Here is a 5901-nt window from a genome sequence, read left to right as displayed (position 1 = left end):
ATTTTAAAAGTAACCTTCCCAACACTGGTGATGAGACATGGCACATATCTGGACATAGAAGAATGCATTAATCTTGAACTATTTAAAGAGGGGAAGCAAAGTTCTTGAATTCTTGTCAAAATAATTGAATAACTGGATGTGGTTAATCAATTTAAAAGAATTTGCATTTACAGCAATCTCTACAAATGACATATGCACAAAGGTCAGATAGTTAGAATAGTTAGCAGAGTGAGTTTGTTTAGAGCTGCTTTGAAAATCAAATCAAATCAAATCAAATCACTTTTATTGTCACATCACATGTGCAGGCACACTGGCACAGCACATGCGAGTGAAATTCTTGTGTGCGAGCCCCACAAGCAACAGAGATGTGCAAACACAACAACACAAACGAGCAAAATACAAGAATGGCCAACCTGAAACTAATAAATATATGTACAATATATAATAGTGTATGCATTTCTGGATGTGTATACTAAATATTTTCCTACGTGTGTGTGTGTGTGTGTGTGTGTGTGTGTGTGTGTGTGTGTGTATACACATTTTTACAAATTAAATAGTAAAAAATAAAAAAATAAATAATAATAATAATAATAATAATAAAATATATAAAATATACAGAGTTGAATATGTGCAAAACAAGTGGCATTAATGTACAGTATGGAGTGCATAATGTTGAAGTTCCAGTAGTGAAGCTGAGGTGTCTATGACGTGTTCAGCAGTCTGATGGCCTGATGGAAAAAGCTGTCTCTCAGTCTGCTGGTACGGGACCGGATGCTGCAGAACCTCCTTCCTGATGGAAGCAGTCTGAACAGTTTATGGCTGGGGTGACTGGAGTCCTTGATGATCCTCCCCGCTTTCCTCAGGCAGCGCTTCCTGTAGATGTCTTGGAGGGAGGGAAGCTCACCTCCAATTATCCGTTCAGAGCACCGCACTACTCGCTGGAGAGCTTTGCAGTTGTAGGCGGTGCTGTTGCCATACCAGGTGGTGATGCATCCAGTGAGGATGCTCTCAATGGCACAGTGATAGAAGGTCCTGAGGATGCGGGGGCTCATGCCGAATCTTTTCAGTCTCCTGAGAAAGAAGAGGCGCTGCTGCGCCTTCTTCACTGTTTTGTTTGTGTGTACTGACCACGTAAGATCCTCAGCCAGATGTACTCCAAGGAACCGGAAGCTGCTCACTCTCTCCACAGCAGCGCCGTTGATGGTGATGGGGGTGTGTACTTCTCTGCACCTCCGGAAGTCCACTATCAACTCCTTTGTCTTTGCGACGTTGAGTGTGAGATGGTTGTCTTGACACCAGTGGGTCAGGGCGCTGACCTCCTCCCTGTAAGCCGTCTCATCACCGTTGGTGATAAGACCCACCACTGTAGTGTCGTCCGCAAACTTCACAATGATGTTGGAGCTGTTAGTGGCTGTGCAGTCGTAGGTGTAGAGTGAGTACAGGAGAGGGCTCAGTACACACCCCTGTGGAGCACCAGTGTTCAGTGTGATGGGGGATGAGGTGATGCTGCCCAGTCTGACCACTTGGCGTCTGTCAGACAGGAAGCTAAGGATCCAGCTGCAGAGGGAGCTGCTCAGTCCTAGATCCTGCAGTTTCCTGTCCAGCTTCGAGGGAACGATGGTATTGAATGCTGAGCTGTAATCTACAAACAGCATCCTCACATACGTGTCTCTGAAAACTGATGAATTCCACAGCAACATCCAGGTTTTGATGACCTGAAATGAAACAACCAGGCTCTCACGCAAATAAACCTTTCATATAATTTTTTTTACTGTGTATTGTAAAAAAGTATATTTATTCAGGTTACACTGTACTTTTTTCTTGTTCTTTTTTTTTCCTTTACACTGTTTGACATTCCTTGTCACGGTATGCTTGTAAAGCATCAAAAAATGTCAGCAAAAAGTGAAGTCTGTTACAGATGTCACTGCTGAAGAACAACATGTTCCACTTTTCCACTGGACAAAGAAACTATGAGACCTGTGACTGAATCAAAGCAAATCTTAAACATGACACTACCAAACATCTTAAAAATGACATTACCCTATGCTTAGGTAGTGGGAGGCGGTGGGTCAGGCCTAGTTTGTACTGTTTCAGCTTTCATCAGTAATAATGTGTCTGCACAGAAAAAAGTAGCCAGAGCTGAAAATAACACATTTTCTGGAAGAAATCCTGAAAACTGAATCCTTGTTTCTTACCTCTCCTGCTATGTATGTCACGTATTTTATCAAGTTAGTGTAAGCATGCCCCTTGACTCTACACCAGTCTAGAGCTGGGCGATATATCGAGTTTTTAAAACATATCGATATATTTTTATACGAGATATAAGATGTGACAATATCCTTTATATCGATATAGTCTATGTTACGTTATAATTATAGTTGTGGAGCCGCAAGTTTGCCTCTCTTTCGTCCACTTTTGTCTCTACGCAACGTTACTCCGCCTCGCCTTCACTGAAGACAACTCCCCCTCCTTCCCCATCGCTTCACATGCAGGCAGCGACAAGACGGACACGGCAAATCTCCGTTAATGAGTTACTGCGCATCGCCCCATGCGTGGGGCTGGACGGCGTCAACGTGCTAACGAGCTAAACATGCTAACGAGCTAACAGCGCTAACCCTAAAATCCTTTCATTCTCTCAAAAGTTGATAGCGCGCCTTATGTATGAATTCTGGTTGTGCTTGATGGCCGCGAACTGATTTTATGTGGTACACGGCGCTCAGCAATCTGTCAAAAATGTTTGAGTACGACTTTGGTAAGCTACGGAGCTGCACCGCTTGATAGATTGTCGGCGCATTACGGCTACCGAGGAGCTTCGCGGAGTGATACGTACTGTGCATCAACGTAATATTACCGTATTGTGTGTGGATAAGGACCATAAATGGCACCTGTAACGGTGTGTTCACACCGAACGCGATGGACGCGAATAAAACGCCCCAAACGCCCCTAATTTGACGCGTGTACATTCGCGTCTCAACGCGTGTCCAAGAAAAACCGGAAATGTGGGAGGAATGTGGGAGGGAGTTGTGCCAGACCGGTATCTTTGCAAGATGGCAGCTATCGAGCTAGCGCTTGAAGAGAGAGTCTCCCTTCTCTATGTACTGTGGAGAGCAGAGTAGCGGCGTAAAGGACATCCTCGCTGTACCTGGGTCCATCAGGTCCTCCAGAGGCATGAGCAGTTTGGTGAGTTTCACCACTTGCTCCAGGAGCTGCGCCTGGATGACGGCCGATTCCAGCGCTATCACCGTCATTCACTCGGCCAGTTTGAGGACCTGCTTTCCCTCGTCGGTCCCAGCATCGCCCGCCTAGACACCAACTACAGGCGCTCAATCCCACCTGCAGAGCGCCTGTCCGTCTGCCTGAGGTTAGTAAAACTATTTAATACGGTAGTCCTTTATTGATATCTGTGCTAATATGCTAATCCATCCAGTTATACACTGCTAACATGGATGTGCTATGCTAACAGTGAATGCTGTCGGTGTTTACTGAAAGCAAACTGTGGTACAGAGACGACTCTTTATAATATTTCTAGTGATACTCAGAAGCTCTCATCAAGCCCCGATTTAATTCGATTTATGCTGTTATCAGTGTTTGCATGATAGCATGGCTGTGGTGTCACATCAATGTATGCGCTCGGTGTTTGCTGATATCAAACTAGAGCATTAGGACCACTGAGTTAACCTTTGTAGTGATACTCACTCCTTTTTATTTAGACCTGGTTTAATTCTGGGATAGTTGAATATTTGTATATAATCCCTGCAGCTGTCAGACTCTATAGCAGGGGTCACAGCCTTTATTAAAACAGAGTTAGATAAAACTGAACAGTTTGGTTCATCTTTAGTTACATGGTTCTATCTTGATAAACTAGGTCTTATCACAGATTAATTTTTCAAAAATATTAATGATTTAAGCAAGGAAAGGGCTACATGTCAACATACAACTCTTTATTTCTATTAATGTCTTACTTCATTCCTACCTGATTGACATGTTTAGGAATTATGAGTGATTGGCTCACTGTAGTTGTGAAAGTTGCTACCAATCAAATTATGATATGTTAAAGTTAAAACAAAACACAACTGTTTTAGATATTATCTAATATACATTTTGTAATTATCCTTATAATTACAAAATGTTTTATGTAAGATTCATGTTTTGTGATTTATATCTGACATCACAAAAGTATTTTGGAATTTGAATAATGTATTTTGTAACTGCAGTACACATAATACTGATTTTGAACAATTTTGTCCAGGTTCCTTGTCACCGGGGACTCCTTCAGGACCATCGCGTTCAGTTTCAGAGTCGGTGTGTCCACGGTGAGCCAGATCACCCCCCAGGCAGCGACGTCCATCTGGGACTGTCTAGTGGACGACTTCATGGCTGTGCCTTCACCTGGAGACTGGCGGTCCATCACAGAGGGATTCCAGGAGCGCTGGAACTTTCCTCTGTGCTGTGCAGCTCTGGATGGGAAGCACGTCCAGACAAAGGCACCCCATATATCATATAGGAGACACACACATTGATATACACTAAATATTCATTTCATTTCTTTTTTGTGGTGCCCAAATTTATGCACCTGCTTGATTTTGTTTAAACAATTATTGCACACTTTCTGTAAATCCAGTAAACTTCTTTTCACTTCTCAAATATCACTGTGTGTGTCTCCTGTATGATATTTAACTGACATTTTTTATTGTAACAACCAACGATTTATACAGGAAAATAATGTCTATTAACAAGGTTGCCCAAACTTCTGCATCCCACTGTATCAGTATATTTTGTCATTAGTATAATATGAAATAAATTCTACATGTGTCAAGTTGTGTGCCAACATTTGCTGTGTAGTAGAACTGAGACATTAGTTATTATAAAAATTTATTTGAAATAATATTAAAAGTCTCAAACAGAAAAACATTAAACATAAATATATAAAATATAAGAATTTACAGAGAGACAGGAATAAAAAGGACCAGCTGCTCTCCAGAGCAGGAACAAGGCTGAGGAGGAAATGCTCCATTGGAGACTGGTGTGGCCTCTTCAGGGACTCCAGGATGGCCAGCTCCACCGCCGATGGACCGTCCTGGGACCCGTCCCTCATCTGCCTCGGAGCCGTCCTCCTCTGTGGGCCTGTAAAACAGCACAAAACACAAAGAAATGAGAAGGCTGCTACTAGATTTTAATTTCAACATTGAAAAAAACAAAAAAACAATAACAGGATATAATCAGATTGGTTGTAGATATTTAGTAAAGGTGATCACAAGGGAATCCCATCGACTAAAAAGGTATCAGTGCTTGCTGTACATATCTGTGGGTGCAGCAGCAGGAGCTCAGGGACTGGGGATGCTCTGCTGCAGAATCAGTTCGTTCTATCAATACAGTATTAAATGTTAACAGGTTGGATATAATAATCGTAGAGCAGACAGTGGTCCCTCATTTATTGCAGGGGTTCTCAGAATAACTAGCCCCTGGCCACGCACTTTATACACTGTTTTCCCCACACTCATGAACATTGGTCACAGTTCTCACAATTGATTCTCAAAGTGCAAACCTTTGTAGATTGCAAAACGTAAAAGTATTATTATGCCGCGGTTTGTCTTCATCTGCCCGCCACTTTCGTGCGCCTTTTTCCCTCACGGTGCAGGTGTCTATTTCCGAATGAGGCTCATAGTTATGGGTGTTTTTGTGCTGTTTTTTCTATTGGACGCGATGGTTATCAAAACCAAACGTGATAAATTTGGCAAGCGCAGGAGATTTGTCAAGCAGGCTGCAGAATGCAATGCTGTACTGTGCAATAAAAAATCAGCGAAAAAGCAAAGCAGTGACGGATGAACAGCGGGACCACTGTGTGCTGTTTATTAATAAACAATAAAATATATTCCTAAATGACAACATGCATAAAAGCAG

General features: G+C 42.5%; 1 long non-coding RNA gene across 2 annotated transcripts; it reads left to right on the top strand.

The window, feature by feature from the left end:
• The first annotated feature begins 2997 nt into the window (after nucleotides 1-2997).
• LOC309704640 lies at nucleotides 2998-4860 on the top strand. 2 transcript variants are annotated; one of them, XR_014276318.1, is made up of 3 exons: nucleotides 3133-3361; nucleotides 4250-4620; nucleotides 4846-4860. It is a non-coding gene; the product is annotated as an uncharacterized lncRNA (long non-coding RNA). The 2 variants fall into 2 exon arrangements; XR_014276319.1 differs by lacking the exon at nucleotides 4846-4860 and having other exon boundaries at nucleotides 2998-3361; nucleotides 4250-4816.
• Nucleotides 4861-5901: the final 1041 nt, after the last annotated feature.

This window comes from Aulonocara stuartgranti (assembly GCF_965226115.1).
Source record: "Aulonocara stuartgranti genome assembly, chromosome: 4".
Taxonomy (NCBI): Eukaryota; Metazoa; Chordata; class Actinopteri; order Cichliformes; family Cichlidae; genus Aulonocara; species Aulonocara stuartgranti.
The sequence above is the reverse complement of the archived record's forward strand: the minus strand, read 5'-3'. Positions and strand labels throughout refer to the sequence as shown.